At 42.6% G+C, this 20,111-nt stretch overlaps 1 pseudogene; it reads left to right on the top strand.

Annotated features, from left to right (window-relative positions):
• The first annotated feature begins 10,416 nt into the window (after positions 1-10,416).
• Positions 10,417-11,727, top strand: LOC148368278 (uncharacterized; annotated as a pseudogene).
• The last annotated feature ends 8,384 nt before the right edge of the window (positions 11,728-20,111 follow it).

Raw genomic sequence — 20,111 nt, 5'->3', positions numbered from 1 at the left:
CCCATTTTTATGTGCACGTATGCAGAATTGGGATGGACGCGGAACGACAATTTAAGTGTTTACAACTCTCGCAATGTCTGTGAAAAAATGGCCGGATTAAAATAAACATTTGCAGAGGTTTTCAAACAGTAAACTGGTCTTCTCCAAATATTCTCTTTTGGAAACACCTAAACATGTCCATATATGGCGAGCCCTGGCCTAAACTAAACCTTACCCCAGCAGGTGGCGCTGTTGGACTCGTCATTGCAAGACACTTATACAAAAAACTATACAAACATATTTCAGCAGGAATTTCAACAAAACTAAAGTTATTATTACACCCGTTACAGAGTGAATTTTTAACCTCTATAACGGTTTATAAATTGTTTTTGTTTTTTTCAGAAGCATTTTTTAGTTTAAAATATTTTTAAAGTTAATTTTCCGTAATAAGAGCAAGTGTTGACGTTGATAACAACTAGTTACCTACATAAAAATCCGTTTTAAATCGAGCAGGTTGTGATTTCTTTTCAATGTACATCCATTGCGCGAAGTTATCCATCTATCTACCTTGGTCATATCCCTCAAGAGGGGTGACCGACAGCAAGACACTCACATACAATAACAAAGAAAATAAAAGGGAAATAAATAACAAAAACAAAAACACACAAAATTTTTGGGACCATGGCCAACCCAATTGCCCAAACACCCAAACAAGTTAAGCACCTCGGCACCCAAGTTGGTCATGCTTTCGTCCCTCCAGATGCGCGAAGTTGCCCCGACCAAAATGGCCGCCACGTAGGACGCGAGTTAGTGGGATGCTATAGCACGCAGACCTATCCAGTCGTCTATATCTGTGTCCCACAAACCATTGCGGCGGTGTTTCGAATGAGAAACTGTCATGGCTGCCGAACAAGAATTGTCGAGAAAACTACCAAAAGTCCTGTAGTCGACTTAAAACGACGTAAGCTCGACAGAAGTATCACTTTGCGGTCCTTTTCGAAGGTCTGTCCTTTTTACTGCCGAGTTGGAGCGAAACCTCGTGGCGTTTTTTCGTTCAAACTTGGAGAAAATGTGCTCCAGTGGGGAAGAAGGACCTCTCCAAGAGAAGCTTCGGGGAGCCAAAGAGGAGACCGAGCGAGAACGTCGACGACCGGACGCTGTTTCCAAGCAGCTCGGGGCAGGTCCGTCATTTTCGCTTCTGCTACATCCTTGACATCAGGGGGCGTTACCAGTAGGGGGTGGCCTGGTCCCTCACCCACAAATTCGCTCTGCCCACCATAAGAAAAGTGGATGTAGTAATGAAGGCAGTCTGGGCAGCGCATACGTCATCTCTTATATAATTGTGTATGTCACCGGACACTAGCTTGGACTCTCCTGCCCCCTCAGCACACAGTGTGCGCATCAGTCCCCACGGAGGGAGCAGCCCTTCCCTGCATATTGCTTCATAGTAGTGATAGGAAGTCTTTTTATAGAGAAGCGACTCTTTCAGCTTGACTGACCAAAAGTAGACAGCTATTTTTGTCTCAGAAGCGGCTCTTTAGATTGTTTTTGTTGATTTAATGGATATATGACTAATTGTTATGTAACAGCTTTTACCTGGAGAGCGGCTTTAGCGCTTCTCCCAATATACGGTGCGGCACTTTCCCAAAATCCAAAGTATTTTTGCTTGTATGGCTCTTTGAGCAAAAAGGGTCCTGATCCCTGGGCTAGAGTCAAGAGCTGGGGTTTGGTCTTCGGAAAGGGTTTTCAAGTGATTTTCTGGTTGCAAAATAGGATTGGGGCAAGAGGTAGAAACTCAGGTTTTAGGCTCCTTATTTGGATATGAAACTGACTTTTAGGGTATGAAATTGGTTTATAGCTAGGGTTATGAACTAAGGTTTGAGATCCATAATAGGGTTCTTCATTGAATGTAAGTTTCCAGAATTGGTTTGGAGCTCGGCTTTCAGGAAGGGTAAGGTGTAAGGCTAAGGTTACGGTTTGAAACGGGGTTTGGTCTAAAGTTAGGTCAAGGGTTATTTTTAGGGTTTTGGCTGCAAGTCAGAATTTTCAACGATTTTAGGGGTCCCAAATAAGGTTAGGGTCTAACTCCTGTTCTTTTGATCGGCTGAACCGTTTCTATTCCTGTCGACTTTCACTCGCCACGACGACGAGCGTCGCCTCCCACGACCTCCTCCTTCAATTCCTTTCACGTTCTAACTTTTCCACTTCAATCCCCTAATCTCAAATATCCTCTTGAGGGTACTCCAAAGTCTCCTTTTCAAGATTCTCTCCTCCCCAAGAACTTCACCAAGTCTCCCTCTCAAGTTTCTCTTCCTTGTCCCAAAACTTGCAACTTCAACGGTCTCCTTAAGGGTACTACCATGTAACCTATTTTCAAGATTCTCACCACCCAAAGATCCCCTCTCAAGTTTCCCTCAAGATCTCCACCTCTACTACCCAAGTCCCACACCCGCTTCTCGCCTGTAAAGTTTTTTTGTTGTTGTTTTTTTAAATAAACGTCTCTCAAGTCAGGTCTCACCACATCCCTTGCGCCCTGCATTTGGGACGGTCTGATACCAAGTGACAGGAAATGTTCCAATCTCGCCTTAAGACACACCGAAATTTATTGGCTTCTGAGTAACCTCATACTTTTGTTTCCTCGTCCTTGAGGGAGAAGGACAAGTTTAGAAGTTTGACAGGTTCAGGCGTCCTGAGTATTCAGATTGGTACCTGGACCAGATGCAAGCTACTGTAGAACCTGCTGCATCTTTTGAAATTTTGAGACAGGAAGCTTGATCTCTCTACAACTTACTCTATATTTAATGTTGAGGTTGACTTTGTATTATGCACTGAGGCCCTAGCAACACCCATTGCAACCTGCTTAAGTGTCTTCAACTCTGGAGAGTGCTATGTTTTTCAGATCAAACGTGGGACCAATATGTAATTTAAAAAAAAAACTTTGTTTAAAATAGCCTCTTATTCTTGTCATGTTTTTGTTTGTTTCAATTGTGTTTGTTATTTTTACCAATTTTGTCTTAAATTTGACATCAAAGGCATTCAAAAACTCTTGAATTAAACTTGCCTTAAGCTGGAGGAACTCTGCGGTGTTCTGTGCGTCCCTTTGTCAGTCTCTGCGATTAAAGGCGTCACAGATAAATGCGATTTGACTTGTGTGTTGCAGATATGGGTGAAGAATATCTTGCTACTGCGTGGCAGGAACCAGAGTTTCCAGGAACTGTTTACAAAATACTCCAAATTGTGTTGAACAGAGCAGGTCGGTCGTTTTACTTTCTGCAACGTCCTCGACATCTCGTGTTTGGCTGTCAACGTCCACCGTACTTTCCCTTCTAATAAGGTCCGGGCTTCTGTCTCGCTCATTCTTTCAAAATACAAAGAGTGGGAAAAAATAAGTATTTGAACACCCTGCTATTTTGGTAAATCTTCCACGTAGAAATCATTGAGTTATTTGAAATTTTCATCGTAGGTGCATGTCCACTGTGAGACAGATAAATTAAAAAGAAAAATCCAGAAATCACAATGCTTGATTTTCTAACGATTTATTTGTGTGATATAGCTGAAAATAACACTTGAGAAAATGAATGATAAGATTTAGTAAAGTAGCTTTTGTCTGCTATTAGCGATCAAATGTTTCCAGTAGTCTTTCACCAGCTTTGCACACACTGCTGGAGATTTTTTGGCCCACTCCTCCACACAGATCGTCTCGAGGTCAGTCAGGTTTCTGAGGTGTCGTTGAGAAACACAGAGTTGGAGCTCCCTCAATGATTTCTGATTGGTTTAAGGTCTGGAGACTGTTTGGACCATGCTAGAACTTTCATATAGTTCTTACGGAGCTACACCTTGGTTTTCCCGGCTGCGTGCTTTGGGTCGTTGCGGTGTTGGAAGACCCTCCACGACCCGTCTGCAATGATCTGACTTATGGGAGGAGGTTGTTCCCCAAAATCTCACAATACACAACCCTAGTCATCCTTTCTTTAATGCAGTGCACCTGTCCTGTCCCATGTGCAGAAAAACACCCCTATACTTCGGAGTAAGGATTGCACTCCTCATTGTTCTTCTTCCGAACACGCTTGGTAGAATTATGACCCAAAAGTTCTATTTTGGTCTCACCTGACAGCAAAATCTTCTCCCACGACTCCTCTGTATCTTCCAAAAGGTCATATGCAAACTGAAGACGGGCCTCGACATGTGCTGGTTTAAGCAGAGGAACCTTTCGTGCCATGCGTGATTTCAAATCATGACGTCTTAGTGTATTACCTACAGTAACCTTGGAAACGGTGGTCCCGGCTCTTTTCGGGTCTTTGACCAACTCCTGTCGTGTAGTTCCGGGCGGATTCCTCACCTCTCTCGGAATCACCGAGACCCCACGAGGTGGTCTCTTGCATGGGGCTTCACTCCTATTGAGATTGACCGTCATGTTTAGCTTTTCCCATTTTCTATCGATTGCTAGGTGGGAGGCGGACTCCAACATGAATGGTTGACCCTAAGCCAATCCATCTCTTGGGGAGTTCAGTCACTTCCTGTATGTTGAGTCATCTGGCAGCGTTTCTCCTACATATATAATCTAATAACTTTATAATATTTATAAAATTCATACTAATTTCAAATGATGGTTTTTAAACAATACTCGTTTTAGAAACCCAGGAGGGACCAATTAAACCCCAGCAGCCAGCCAGAGACTTCCTGTTAGGGATAATATTTTCGTAATAGGTTCAAACTGAAGTGATCAGTAAGAGAGGCAAATGTAGTTTTAGAATTTATTTCACTGCGCAGTGGGTAGACGAATTCAAAGTCTCACAAGTTTCCCGCGCTGCAGCCGGGTTTTGTTCAAAAGCGTGCGCATGCGCAGAAAGTATCAATGACGTCACACATACGTCTACGGTTCAAAGTTCGCACATGCGTAGGAATAACCAAGGACGTCATATATATCTTTCGGTTCAAAAATAGTACAAAAAGAGTTGTAATATAAGTCAAGCTCATCAGGATTATTTGTAACATAGAAGACAGAGAAATACACAATTAACTAAATATGATTAGCTTTTACACTTCCTATGGTATGAAAAAACACGGATGTCGGTTGTGTCTTTTCTAGTGTTGCCCTTGCATCATCCATTATGGCCACCTCATGTGTGGCTCATTCTCAAGGTTTCTTCTTTTTCCTCATGCTGGGTTTAGTTTTTCCTTGCCCTCGCGTAGGTTTCAGATGATGGGATGTTGTGGTGGTGGTGGTCTTTGCAGCCCTCTGCGAGTGTTTCTGATTAGTGCCAGACGTTTCTCTCAAATGGGAAGTGCCGATGGCAGCCGACGTTGGCCATGTTGACTCATTTTTGATGGCCTACAGAAAATCTATCTTTGTAGCTAAACAGGCATAGGGCACACCACAATGAAGCTTTAACACTTATCTTTCATGAAACAACAGTTGATTTAGTCGATTTGATGACATTGCCAAGTTTCTTGAAAATACTTGTTTCCCGGGAAACTTCTGAGAAAAATGTCTCCTTGCAAAACGATGCATTTCAAGCGCAAGTTTCCCTTTTGTGCTTTTTTTTAAATATCTATGTTTTCGATACCTAGAATATCTAAACGATATTTTCCATGAACACAAATAAGATTTGATTGCAAGAAGACTAAACTTATGCATGAACTTTGCAAAAATTCTCAGCCCCTGATGTCTCGGGTGACGTGATCACGTGATTCAGGTCGTCATGGTGATCGCAGGGTCCTACGATACATTATCCCAACGAATGCCCTTGGTCATTTTTTTTTTAGAAAGACTAAAGATTTGAAGCGTTAACAGTCGATACTTATATCTTTGCTTTTCTTGTCATGCTGCGCGTACTTGGCATATACGTCGGTGCCTACTCACCGCCCTACAGAGTAATACGGTGGATACAGGAATCAAACGCGGCTTAAGTGTTGACAAAGGAATCTGGTCAAAGCTACTCCAACCACCTCGAGATGATTTAATTCCTCAAATTTTTTTACGTTTTGGCACTCGGGGACAATGCTTCTGAAATTGTACGTTACAGTACTGAACGAGTTGAGGACAATACAAATAAATTTATGATTTATGTCTTGCAGATGTCAGCCCAAAATATCTTCCTGCTGGGCTGCAGGAACCAGAGTTGCCTGCCGTTAAAATGGAGGAGGAGGAGGAAGATCTGAAGCCTTATCACGTTAAGCAAGAGACAGAGGATGGGGAGCCTGTTGGCGTTAAAGAGGAGGACGATTTTCCAGTCTTGCCAGGTTCAATTGTCGAAGATCAAGGTCAACCTGGAGATCAAGGTCAACCTGAAGATAACGGTTTGCAGGAGCCTCGAAGCATCAGTTCATGTCGACACTTGGAAACGGATGAAGACGACACGTCCCACTCCGCAAACGCTGAAGGTGGTAACACATGTTCCCAGTGTGGGAAAACGTTTCAAAGCAAGTCTTATATGAAGTTGCATATGAAACTCCACACTGGTGAGAAGCCTTTCGCCTGCTCAGTTTGTGGTAAAAGATTCTCCCTCAAAGGAAACTTGAAATTACACACTAGAACCCACACTGGCGAGAAGCTTTTTGCCTGCTCAGTTTGTGATAAAAGATTCACCCAGTGTGGGGCCTTAAAACTTGCTTGCTTGCTTGGGGTTGTCCATCGATACGATGATGACCATCTTCTTTTAATTGTGAGTCTGCTGATGTTTGAAGAGTCCGATCCTGGATCCACAGATGCGGTTACAGACAGAGCATGTGAAGGGGGTGCTGGGGGGAGCAGGGGTGGCCTGGCGAGCATGTCTCTTTGCACGCTTTGCTGCACGGTGTTGCATGCGCTGTTCCTCCATGTAATCCACTCCATGTGAGCAGTGGGAGCGCCAGAGGTCTCGGCAGGAAGCAAGTTCCTCCAGTGAGGAGGGGTTTATCCGACATCTCTTCAGGATGTTCTTCATTTGGTCTTTGAACCGCTTCTTCTGCCCACCAGCACTGCGTTGGCCTAGATGTAACTGACCATAGAGGATACGGGGTGGCAGTCTGTGGCTGGGCATTCGAACAACATGCCCCAGCCACCTAAGTTGGCGTTGGGCCATAATGGATTCCATGCTGCAGCTGCCTGCCCTCTCCAACACCTCTGTGTGCGGCACTCTGTCCCTCCATGTGATGCCAAGGATCTTCTGAAGACATCTTACATGGAAGGTCTCGAGGCTCTTCAGATGGCGGCTGTAGATAGTCCATGCCTCACATCCATACAGTAATGTCGTGATACATACAGCTCTGTAGACCAGCATTTTGGTGTGGAGTCTAAGGTTGTTGTTTTGAAAGACCCTTATCCTTAGTCGACCGAAAGATGCTGATGCTTGCTTGAGGCGGCTCTGGATCTCATCATCCAATGAGCAGGTGTCAGACACTATGCTCCCCAGATATTTGAAGGTGGGCACCATGAGCAGGCGTTGCCCTGCTGCTGTGAGGGTTATTGGGTTTGGTAAGAGGTCAGCACTGGACTGACAGAGTACCTCTGTCTTCTGGGTGTTGATCGTCAGTCCCATTCTGGTGTATGCAGTTACAGCTGCCGAGAGAATGTTTTGCAGAGCCTCCGGTGTATGGGCAACCAGGGCACAGTCATCAGCATACTGTAGCTCAATGATGGTCTCTGAAGTCAGTTTGGTAGTTGCCTGTAGCCTCCTGATGTTAAACAGGTTACCATCAGCCCTGAAGTTGATGGTAACTCCAGCCTGCTCCTCCATCCTTCTACGTAGCAGTGTTGTAACACAGACGAGGAAGATGTTGAAGGGAACTGGAGCCAGCACACAGCCTTGCCTCACTCCAGTTTCGACGCCAAAGGGCTCTGAGCTGTGTCTTCCAACTACCACTCTGGCCGTCATCCGTGAATGGAACTGTGCAAGAATGGTGAGAAACTTGGGTGGACACCCAAATCTCTTCAGGACTTGCCACAGTAGGTCCCTGTTCACTGTGTCAAATGCCTTTGAAAGATCGACAAAGGCGATGAACAAGTCCTTGTGGTGCTCCCGGCATTTCTCTTGGAGCTGACGTGTCACAAAGATCATGTCGACTGTTCCCCTGTCCTTTCGAAAACCACACTGTGACTCTGGGATGACGCGTTCCGATATTTTGGAGATGAGTCTGCGGAGCATGACCTTGGCAAGGACCTTTCCAGCAGTGGCCAACAAAGAGATACCCCTACTGTTGGAGCAGATGGATTTATCTCCTTTATTCTTAAAGATGGTCACAATGTTCGCATCTTTCCACAGTTGCGGGACACACTCTCGTCTCCACACCTCTGAAATATATTGAAACAGTGTCCGTGTACAGAGGTAGCCTCCTACCTTGAGAAGTTCAGCTGGGATGTTGTCAGGTCCAGGGGATTAATTGTTTTTCAGGGTTTTGACTGCATGCAGGATTTCATTGAAAGTTGGCGGGAGGTCGAGGTCTGGCAATGTAGGATGTTCAGGGAGCTCTGAAAGGACAGTTGGGTCCACTGGGGTGGGCTGGTTGAGCAGGGTGTTGAAATGCTCAGCCCACCGCTCCACTATCATAGCCTGATCCTTGATTAGAGATGTTCCATCAGCAGATCTAACAGGTGCCAGTGAGCAGTGTCTGGGGCCATAGATGGTTTTTACTGCATCATAGAAACTGTGCATATCGCTTCTATCAGCGTGAGACTGGATTTCATTGGCTTTTGAGATCCACCACTCATTTTGCAGTTTTCTGAGAGTTCTCTGGGCCTCGGAACGAAGGGCTTGCCATAGCCTTTTATGGAATTGAGATTGTGGGTTGTTCAGGGTGGCTCTGTGTGCCTTGTGCATTCTGTCCAGGAGGGTTGAGATCTCTCCGGCATTCTGGTCAAACCAGTCCTGGTGTTTTTTAGTTTTAAAACCAACGGTTTGGGCTGCAGTGTCAAAGAGGGTGGTAGATATATAGGTCCACTTCTCATCCATCCCAGCCTCTGACATGACCAGCTGCTCAATGTTTGCCAGCCTCTCAGCTAGAGAGCAACGGAAGTTGTCAAGGGTGTCGCTACTGGAGAGTTTGGCACAGTTGAGTGTCTTCCTCTTTGAACCACCATGACGTGCTAGGGGCCGGACATGCATTCTGACCTTTGTCAGAATCATGCGGTGGTCGGTCCAACAGTCTGCCCCACGCATAGCTCTTGTAATGAGCACGTCCTTCAGGTCAGCCCTCCTCACGATCGCGTAGTCAATCAGATGCCAGTGTTTGGACCTGGGATGCATCCAGGATGCCTTATATTTATTCTTTTGTTGGAAGATGGTGTTTGTGATGGTAAGGTTATGTTCCGCGCACAGACTAAGAAGTCTCATGCCATTGGAATTAACTTTTCCAATGCCATGGGCACCAATCACACCATCCCAGTTTTGCAAGTTCTTTCCGACTCTTGCATTGAAATCACCAAGCAGCATGATTTTGTCATTCCTCGGGATGTGACTGAGGATGTCATCGAGTGCCTGGTAGAAGCGATCCTTCTCTTCATCATTCGATGGCAGTGTTGGTGCATAGGCACTAACTAATGTGACATGTCTGCATTTTGCAAGTGGGATGCGAAGAGTCATTAGTCTTTCACTGACACCCACTGGTGACTCTGTGAGCTTCAGCAGTAGAGTGTTCTTAATTGCAAAACCAACTCCGTGAAGATGGTGTCCGCCCATGGGGCATCCCTTCCAAAAGAATGTATAACCCTCCCCCTCTTCATTGAGTGAGCCTTCCTCAAGGAGTCTGGTCTCGCTGAGCGCTGCCACATCCACATTATATCGCTTTAGCTCGTTGGCAATGAGTGCTGTTTTGCGCTGTGGTCTGTCCAGACTGGTATCCAGGAGTGTCCTTATGTTCCATGCTGCAATTCTAAATGCTATTGTTTTTCGACCGCATAGTGGAATGTCCCGACAGGCGCGGTTTCCTGTCCGGGTACTGTGCTGAGTGGGCAATCTTTAGGCCACCTTTTCTAGGCCTTTCCCCAATTGGGGTGAGCAGTGCGGCCACTAAATAGTGCTGCTCAGACGCACAGGGGTCTGCCGGAAACAGCTGCCACTCAATCCCAGCTGCTAACGACCCTTGCCCTGTGCCGCTGACGTGCAGAGGTCCAGCTAAGAGCTTCCAGCTCATTCAAACCTGCTCCCGTCACTGGTTACTCCATCGCCGCCAGACTTTTGTGGTCGGGGACTCAGGTAAAAGAAGATACCTGCGCAATGATGGTTTTTAAAGTGGCGTAAGGGGTGCGCTTTCCCCAACGCCACTATCTTGATTGTAGAGAAGATGGATCCAGTGGCAAGGGAGACCCTAGACGACCGGCATCTTCCCACAACTGCAGGCGGCTGCCGGAATCCAGGTCTGTGGGAAACCGCCTCAAAGCGTGCCGCCACCAGCTTTTGGGATCACTCTTAGTCTGGACTCTACCCTTCGACCTGTTCGGCTTGAGTAACCCTGCCAGGAGTACGAGACTCTACACAACTACACACTCTAACGCACACTGGGGAGAAGCCTTTTTCCTGCTGAGTTTGCGAAAAAAGATTCTCCCTCAAAGGAACCTTAAAGAGACACATCAGAACCCACACTGGAGAGAAACCTTTTTCCTGCTCAGTTTGCGATTAAATATTCACTACAAGTGGAACCTTAAACAGACACATTAGATCCCATACTGGCGAGAAGCCCTTTTCCTGCTCAGTTTGCGGTCAAAGATTCGCTGAAGGTGGAACCTTAAAAAGTCACATTAGAACCCACACTGGCGAGAAGCCTTTTCCCTGCTCAGTTTGTGGAAAAAAATTCACCCGCCGTGGGAACTTAAAAAAACACACACTAACCCACACTGGCGAGGAGCCTTTTGCCTGCTCAACTTGTGGTCTAAGATTTAGCATGAGACAGTCCTTAAAACGACACACTCTAACGCACACTGGGGAGAAGCCTTTTTCCTGCTCAGTTTGCGATCAAATATTCTCTACAAGTGGGGGCCTAAAATATCACATTAGAACCCACACCGGGGAGAAGCCTTTCTTCTGCTCAATTTGTGGTCAGAGTTTTACTGCGAGTGGAAACTTAAAGAGACACATTAGAACCCACACTGGAGAGAAGCCTTTTTCCTGCTCAGTTTGCGATCAAATATTCACTACAAGTGGAACCTTAAACAGACACATTAGATCCCACACTGGGGAGAAGCCTTTCTTCTGCTCAATTTGTGGTCAGAGTTTTACTGCGAGTGGAAACTTAAAGAGACACATTAGAACCCACACTGGTGACAAACCTTTGACCGTTTGACTTTTTAGTGAAAAATTCATCCATATCGGCACCCGAAGTATACACGCAAGAACTCACGCCGGCGAGAAGACTTGCCTGCTCGGTTTGCGGTCAATTATTCACTGTAAGTGGGAGCTTAAAACACGTAATCAACCAAGTATCATAAAGGCCGTCTATAGGAACATAACTCGATATGAAGTTGTGTCAATTGTATTCAAATGAAACCCTGAAATGAGTGTTCGTAACGCCTCTAGTGATATATTCTACGCACCATTTTTATGCGCACGTATGCAGAATTTGGGATGGATGTGGAACGATAATTTAAGCGTTTACAACTCGTGCGATGGCCGAAATGAAATACACATTTGCAAAGGTTTTCGAACTGTAAACCGGTCTTCTCCAAATAGCCATGAACCTGAACATACCCGTAGAAAAATGTGTAAAATACACTCTTTAGTTTTGAAGTTTGGGATCCAATTTGACACGGTACCAGGTAAGGCTTCAAGCTATCGTCTCACCTCTTAAGATGTAAAAACAAATTCAGGCGAGTTTGGATTATTTAATGTTAGTAGAACTTGCAATGGGCACAAAATGCTATTTTTGATGTCACGGCTGTAATAACATTTTTTGTTGAAATTTCTGCTGAAATATGTTTTGTAGTGTGTGTGTATGTTGTGTCGCTCATTGCAGTCTCTGGCACGCTGATAACTGAAATAAAAGCCTCATCATCCATTCCGGCCTGAATGTGGATCCTTGGTGGGACACCGCGGTTACATATCTATCGTTCGATTGTAGGAGAAAATGTAGGTTCGATAATCTTTTAAGTCTTCTTTCGTGATTGAATAAGTACATCGGGAGCCAGCCATGAGGGGGAGCCTTTTATTTCGTCATCCCAAAAGAACTCAGAGAACTCCAGACATAACACTGCTCTTATAGCTTCAGTTTGAGCCCAACCCAAAAGGCGGCCCTAGTCCTCGAACGTTTTCGATTCCTAACAAGACGTGCTATTGGTTCTATCTAAAACAATACATTTTAAACCGTCTTCCTCTTAAAAAAAAACGTTTTTCTCGTCTCAATGAGCACTTATTGTTCCCTTTTGCCTTTTCCTTTGATATATTTCTGTTAATCCTTTCAGTTACGTGGGCCGATTAAACGCCAGCGCTGGACAACCATATAAGACAAGAAAGATAAGAATACAGGAAAGAATACAAACACTTACAACATTAAACAAACATAAAACATAAAACAAGACAGATGGCCCACAAAAATTTAAGTTAATTAGTCAAATTAAGTCAGTGCACATTGAGACCATGCGCCTACACAACTACCGAGTTAGGGTTATGGTTTTCCTCTTCTACACAATTTCCCGCATTTTACGTACTGGCCGTGCACTCATTTTTGGCTGTCGGTGTTGTAACCTCACTCTTCAGTGCTGTCGCCGTGGGTGTAGGTTTCTCTGGACTTTGGTGTGTCGGTACCCTTCTCGCCTGTATCGTCACATTGAGGTTTAGCCTATTATCCGTCACTTTAGTCTGTACTGTCGTTAACATATTTGGTTTCTGGTAGTCCGTCGGCACTCTGACTGGTTGCACGTTTCTCTTTCGTCTGACTCATCCCATGATACTCGGAATTTCAGTAATTCAAACTTGTCTTCTATCGCAAATTGCACTATTTATACACGTCCCTCTACTCAATCAAGGAAGCAAGGTTTAGGGCGCTCTGAGGAGAGGGATGACTGAGTATGGGCGCCAAGAGTGGACTGAGAGTGTGATCGTGGCCACTGTGTTGTGCGGTGCAGAGACGATTCAGTTTTATTAAGACGACAACAGTGTGCGTGTGTGTGTGTCGTCGTATCGATACTAATAACTAAATGGAGTGGAATGGAACTATGACGACTATAACATGAGACCAAACGAGACGTCACGCTCTATAGAGAATTTATCGACCTATTTCATCATCGCCTACAATCAGCTCAAAATTTTTTCCAACAATCTGCTTCTTAGAAAGAACCTAAAAAGAAATCCGTCATTAAAAGCGCAATTAACCACCAGTCCATCGTCCCAAAAACAATGGTTCTAAGTCAAGGGTGGGCAAACTTTTGGCGTCACGAGCCTGGGGACACATCCAGTTTTTCTCATTTACAGTTATGATGTTATATTTCATTATATTTATTTCATGTTTATCTATTTTGTGTATATGTATGAACCCCTACTGAACACCAGCATACCTTCAGGGCAATTGCAGTTGATTCAACAAGGTTCGTTTGCTTCCGGAACGGACTAATCCCGTTTCAATCCAATTGATTCAAATTGATAATGTGTTTCGATTTACAATAGTTTCATCATTCCATATTTACTGCTAGAACCAATTAAACGTATAAGTAGAGGTACAACTGTGTTATTGTAGTTGTGCACGTATGTAGTATTTCTGTCATGTCCAGCATGGTCGCCGTGGCGACCGTCTAATTTGCGTGTGTCCTTCTTAAGGGCTTGCCCGTTCTGAGTAAAAGCCTGTTTTATGAGTATTCCTAGTTTGAGTTCCCGTTTGCCTGTAAGCCAGTTGCTGTTTTGTTTATTCCCTAAGCGTTGGACAATTTTGCTGAATAGAAGTAACTGGTCGTTAAGCGATTGAGTTCTGGTCCGGTCTGCACTTAACTCAACCATTCCTGCAGTAGTATCTTATAATATTTACAAAATAAGATTAAATAAGATTCTGTAATATTTTCGAAGTAGGTTGTAGTACACCTGAGGCTATATTTTTGCAGGATTTCTTTAGTAGCGCTAGTATTAATGCTGTTGTAGTTTTGTAGCAGTATTCTTGCAGAATTTCTGTAGTTGGTCTTTTTAGAATCATAGCCGTACCATATACTATGTCCCGGTTTTCAAGCTCTATATTCCGTTTTCTAGTAATTTCATAGAATTTCTGTAGTAGGATTTACATTATTGTAATACTTTACCATCCCATTTCTTGTTCTCCTTTGGTTTACTGCACATGAATGGCTGGATTAAACCCTAGGGGTTTAATTCTGACCCAATTGTGGAAAAATGTATTTGATTAATTCGTTTACCCCTGTGCTCAGCATCTTTTTCTAAAATATAATTTTATGTATTGCGTGGTACGTATCTTCTTATTCTAAAGCAAAACAACATGTTATGTCTATGTTTATTTGCCTTCAATTAGATATTGATCCTTTTAATAATTTCCTTTTATTTTTATAGCTCATCTATAAAAATACTGTTATATGTTTTGCACAATGCTGACAACTTTTTGCACTACAATGACTATTTTTCACTAAATGCATATTACACAAACCTCAACTGTATGTAACATTTTACATGCACATTTTTGTGTAAATATTGTATTACTTATAACTATAACCTTATCTTTTCCGTTCCTTTACCTAACTCTGAAGATGGAGTGTCATGCCAAATTTAATTGTCAGTTACAATATGTGAACCCGTTTTTGTTTCCATTCCATCATAAATGGTCTGGATTTATATAGTGCTTTTCAAGACCCTGGGGAACTCCAAAAACACTACATAATGTGTTGTTTTTCATACTTTTGTCGCGAGTTTTTCATACCCAATTTTCAGCAAATTATCCTTATTTAAATAACTTATGTTGTATGTTTGTCTTAGTGTTTCTTTTTCCTTTTCTTTCAGAATTAAAGCAAAACAATATACTAGGTTAACTTTTTTGTGGAATTCAGGGGCACTTAGAGTCTCGTTAAGTTTTATCGTGCTTACGTACTGAGATGTTTTAGTGAATTAGCCAGGTTATTCAATTTCTAAATTTTTCTCTAAATTTAATTACTAGTAGACATTATCTTAGTTTAATTAATTTCCATTCATTTCCCATGCAGTTATATTTTTAAATCACCATGATATGTCTCGAAATCCATTAATCCGTTATTTTTAATTCCTTTAATCCTTTCCAGGATTGATCAATCTTTTTCTCATTGTCTTCTAAAAAAAAATGCTCTTTTCCATAGACAATGTTTCATTTTAACTTAACCAAACCATAAGTCAGCTATTGTTTCACATTTATTAATCATTTGTCGAACGTAACACTCATTCTAAAAATTCAGTGTGGAATCAATTGTCCTAAAAAACTGCCAACTCGAACTCAATGTCAAAAATTTCTAATTGTCTTTTCATCCCTCTGTAATCATAATCTCTTATTGTTGATTCGATATAAAGCAATACCTACTTGTCACTTATGAATTATCTTGTTGAATCGTATTTATTTTATATTACTATCTTAATCTTTTATTCCGCGCAACAATCTTCGTTTTTACGCAATTGTCTTAGTTCCCTTTGTTTTTCTTTTTCTTTTCTTTTTATAAGAAATATTTCATTCAGTGACTGAAATAGCTTCAGCTACGTTATTAATGATTTCTAGTCTCCAATTTAACTACACGTCTTAAAAATTCTTACCCTTTTGCCATTCGCATATTTCAACATATTCAACGAGAGATGATTAGTTTTGTTACTTAAACATTCTTTCTTTTTAAACTATTCTGTATAATTATCTTGTATACACTCAGTGTTCTCATTTCACCATGTACCTGTGTCCCAGATGCATCATCCATGCTGGGGACGCGACCTTTTCCTTTAAATTGTCATTATCATTTAATTCCTCGTTAACAAAGATTCAACGCATTGCAAGCCTTATCGTTACTTGGTTTTGCTGTATGAGATTTTATTTTTCTGCACGCCGATCTTAGCTAATGAGATCTCGTCGCTTTCGAGATTACGTCATTGCTGTTGGTAATTGGTTAAGTCAGTCTTTTTCATTGGACAAAACGGCTTTTTTCTCAATTTATTGAAGAGAGCCAGCTCATAAATGCCCTTCTTGCACTTAACTTGGTATTTAGTTCTGTAGTTATTTATTTTTAATTGATGTAGTGTACTATGTCTTTGTTTTAAAGTACTATATTGAATCGTTAGTTTTGTGATACTGTTTAGTATACCTCTAGGGGCATTTCTCTATTACCGTATTACTGTCGTAGTATTTCTACGGTACTTTCCTTCAGCGATTTTAATTTTCACTGTGTGACGTTTTGAGTGTTGAGTGACTTAAAATTCGACTCCCTCCCGCCGTCACTTATGAGTGCTGAGGCTCATTTTGTCTGTCATTTTGTCTCAAGATGAAAATGTTAAAAATCCCTACAACTGAAGATACTTACGTATTTACTTTTAGCACAGGCGCTGGGCAATGGAGCAAAATGCGCATGTCCTGTTTATAGTTCCTAACACTTACCCAATCAAAACGTTTGAGTTTCTTTGCTACAGCTTCTGGATAAAACGTTCGTTCTCGGTTAAGGTTTTTTCCTGCGAGTTTTTATTAGAAATGTCTTGATAGTGAACCTAAATCGTTTAATCAGCTTTCTTATAAAGTATTTTTAGCAATTTACATCCAAAACAGGGACTGCTGGTGTGACTACGTGACTGTAAACTGGAGTTACTGGAGTTTTCCATAACATAACATGAGCATCACCTAGAGGCAGTGGATAATAGTGCTTATGTGGGCACTGTGACTCTCCTATTCATCCTGTTAAGCACTTTTATTTCGGTTGCACTCCACAGTGCAGAGACATCTTGGGGTCAATTTATACACACTGTCCCTTTAAAAGATTTCGAGTGCATGTTTCTTATGGAACCATATTCTAAGAATTATATTTTACACATTTTCGTCATATCTCACATTTTTTCTTTTTTCCTGTAATATTTTTGATTTTGGTACTTTCGAGCTTCCATACCTCAGGGCCATTGAGCCCTTCATGAGGTAAAATGTACTTGTACTTCCTCAACCGTTTTGGCATGTTATACAGTAGTGTCACACTTAACCGGGCCGCTGTCTCTAGGATGCGTCGTGGTCTGCAACTGCAGCGTCGCTTTTTGGATCTCCGGTTGCACTTTCGGAACCGCAATTTCCATTCGCCGCTGCGATTTCTCGAGCTCTGCTCCTAGTAACAATCATATCAGACAATTTATTATCCCACACAGCTTTGTCATCCACATCTTGTTTTCCTAATTTAACGTTACTGCCCTGTTGATCTTGCTTGGTCTCGTTGACGGTGGCAGCGTGAGCCGTGGTACCGTGGTTCAGATTAGACCTAAGATTTATGGCCCGAGCCCGAACCCGAGGCAATTTCGGGCCGGGTCGGGCCTGAAATGTCAGTCATACGGTCGGGTCGGGTCGGGTTCGGTCCTGCTTTTTTTTTTTTTTTTTTTTTTTTTTTTTTTTTTTTTTTAATTAATTAATAATTATAAATATATGTTCATTAAAAATATATACTTAAACTATGTATGGATACTAGACCAAGGAATATAGTAAATCAAATAAATATTATTTGTGTACAATTAGTTGTGATTGCGGAAATCATAGCGTACAGTGACGTTGGTGACTTTTCCATCCGCGTTAAAAAACGCAATTTGTAGAATACGATCGCGCTTTATTGTTTAAATGAACGCGTTATATAGACTAGGATCTCCCAATTGTTATAATTAGCTCGCTTTATTGTTTTAATAAGCGTTTTATATAGAATACGATCGCTTTTGTCGGAAGCGTACATTGACGTTGGTGACATTTTCATCCGCGTTAAAAAACGCAATTTGCAGAATAAAATCACGCTTTATTGTTTAAATAAACGCGTTATATAGACTAGGATCTCCCAATTATTATAATTAGCTCGCTTTATTGTTTTAATAAGCGTTTTATATAGAATACGATCAGGGGCGGGGGGAATTTGCATAGGAGTCGGAAAAGGGCACAACACGTCAACACCCCCTGAATGAAAGTGCTGCGCTAAAATCTTAAGGACGTACTACTACTGCTGCTGTGGATTATGGCCCAATGATCAAGTCGTCAAAATGACGGATGCCCTTAAATGTTTTCGCTACCTCAAAAAAAAAAAAAACGTCAATGACAGATTGTCGCTTAATGTAACATCTGCAGTGCAGACACAGAAATATAAAAGATGTAAATGTTTATACAGTTTTATTTAACTTTGGCCTAGATGTTGTAACAAAAGGCAGAGTTTAATTTGTTATCATAAATCACCCCTCCTTATAAATAAAATATGTAATTTCGGGCCCCCTCGGGCCGGGCCAGCAAATCCAGTTAATTAGTCGGGCTCGGTCCGGGTCGGGTTTAATACCCCTCGGGCCTGCGTCGGGCTCGGGTGCTTTTTTTTGGCCCGATCTTACCTCTAGTTCAGATGGTACCATGTTGAGCTACCCTCGACCTGGACTGCGGCCAGCGTTGCCCTCACGACGGTGTACGGTCCCTCACGCCTCGGATGGTTCCACTTTCGTTGAAACCTTGTTGTTGACGAGATCCCCTGGGACGTCTTTTCAAATGGTTGTTCGACCCTGGACTCTTGTCTCTTAACCAGCCGGTAGATGACAGCCGTCAATTGTCTCATTCAGTCTCTCAGTTCAGTTTGTAGTTGCTCAAGTGGCGGCCCCTTATAGGGACCTCCCAGATGCGGCGCTGGTCTGCCTGTTAGCATTTCATGCGGTGTTAAATGCGTGATCCAATGAGTTTGCATGCGATCACTCATCAGCGCTAACTGTAGCGCATCCCCTCAGTTGAGCCTAGTACTCACAAAGATCTTGTTTTTCTTTGATTTTAATATTCCATTTACTCTTTTCCACCATCCCTTGACTTTGTTGATAAACCCCACCGAACCGTTGTTTAATGTGTAGTAAGATGCCCTTCACGACCTTTTGAACAAATGCCGCACCGTTATCCGAGCTTATTTCTGACGGTATGCCAAATCGCGGAATAACTTCTCTAATCAAAAACCTAATTACTGCTTCCGCACCTAGACCTTTTGATGGCACTGCTCCTATTATTCCTATTACTCCTTCCTATTCCTATTACTTCTATTATTATTGTTCTCTGCACAAATTTCATATGGTGGTTGAGCACTCCGTCTACCGTGGCCTGTAAATACGGAGACCTACACCCTTATTTCTCCAGCTATTTCACACGTCCCCCTTGCATAATATTTTTAAATTGTGCAATTGTATCTGATATAAAGTCAAAGGTATTCCCCTGTTACCTATTCTCCTTAATAATCCTCCTGATGCTCCTGCATCTGGAGACACATCACCGATTTCCTGGAAAGCAGATTCAAAATACAATTTTAGCAGTATTTCTGTGTTAAAAATAAAATAATTCACAATCCAAACGTATCAATATTCCTCAGATTTGTAAACACTACGTCAATCAACAAGATTCTAGCGTGATTCAATGCAGACTCGTGTTGTTCGTTATCACCGCCCCGTCGACGGCCTTGGCCGTCTGGCTCAATCCATTGTGACGTTCCACTCGTAATCTGCTGCAGGAATGTGCCCATGAGCTTTATCAGTGCCACACTGACCTTGGTGCCCAGTTGTCTACCTCTTTCTCCTCGAAACTGGCTGCAATCAGTTCAGATTGCCCCCTGCTCACTGTTTGAGGACAGCCTGGATGTGCTCCAATGTCCCCACGACCCTGCTGTAGACAAGCGGCGCAGACAACGGATGAGTGAACGTCTTTGTTTGTTCTTTGCTTGTTTTTCTGTCCATCTTCAGCCCTTTTCAACAGTCCGTCTGACTTCTGAATCCTGTTAAATCGGTCATGTTTACAAACTCGGATGTTTAGTCTAGGTTAAATGACCATGAAGACATCACCTTAGCAATAAAATTCTTGAATTTTTCATGGTCTTCCTCAAGATCGAGTAATCTGCTCCTCATTGTCTTTTGAAAATGCTTGCCAAATTGTTTCCTCAATTTACCCAAACTATACTTATCACGTTTATCGGAACAAGATCTCACAAATCAAAAGGCCACACGCAGACGGAGCGCTGGACGAATCAAGTAATCCCTCCACTTTTCTTTATTTTC

This window comes from Urocampus carinirostris, chromosome 3, assembly GCF_059441175.1.
Source record: "Urocampus carinirostris isolate Australia breed hairy pipefish chromosome 3, RoL_Ucar_1.0, whole genome shotgun sequence".
Taxonomy (NCBI): domain Eukaryota; kingdom Metazoa; phylum Chordata; class Actinopteri; order Syngnathiformes; family Syngnathidae; genus Urocampus; species Urocampus carinirostris.
This window is presented reverse-complemented; position numbering and strand designations above follow the sequence as displayed.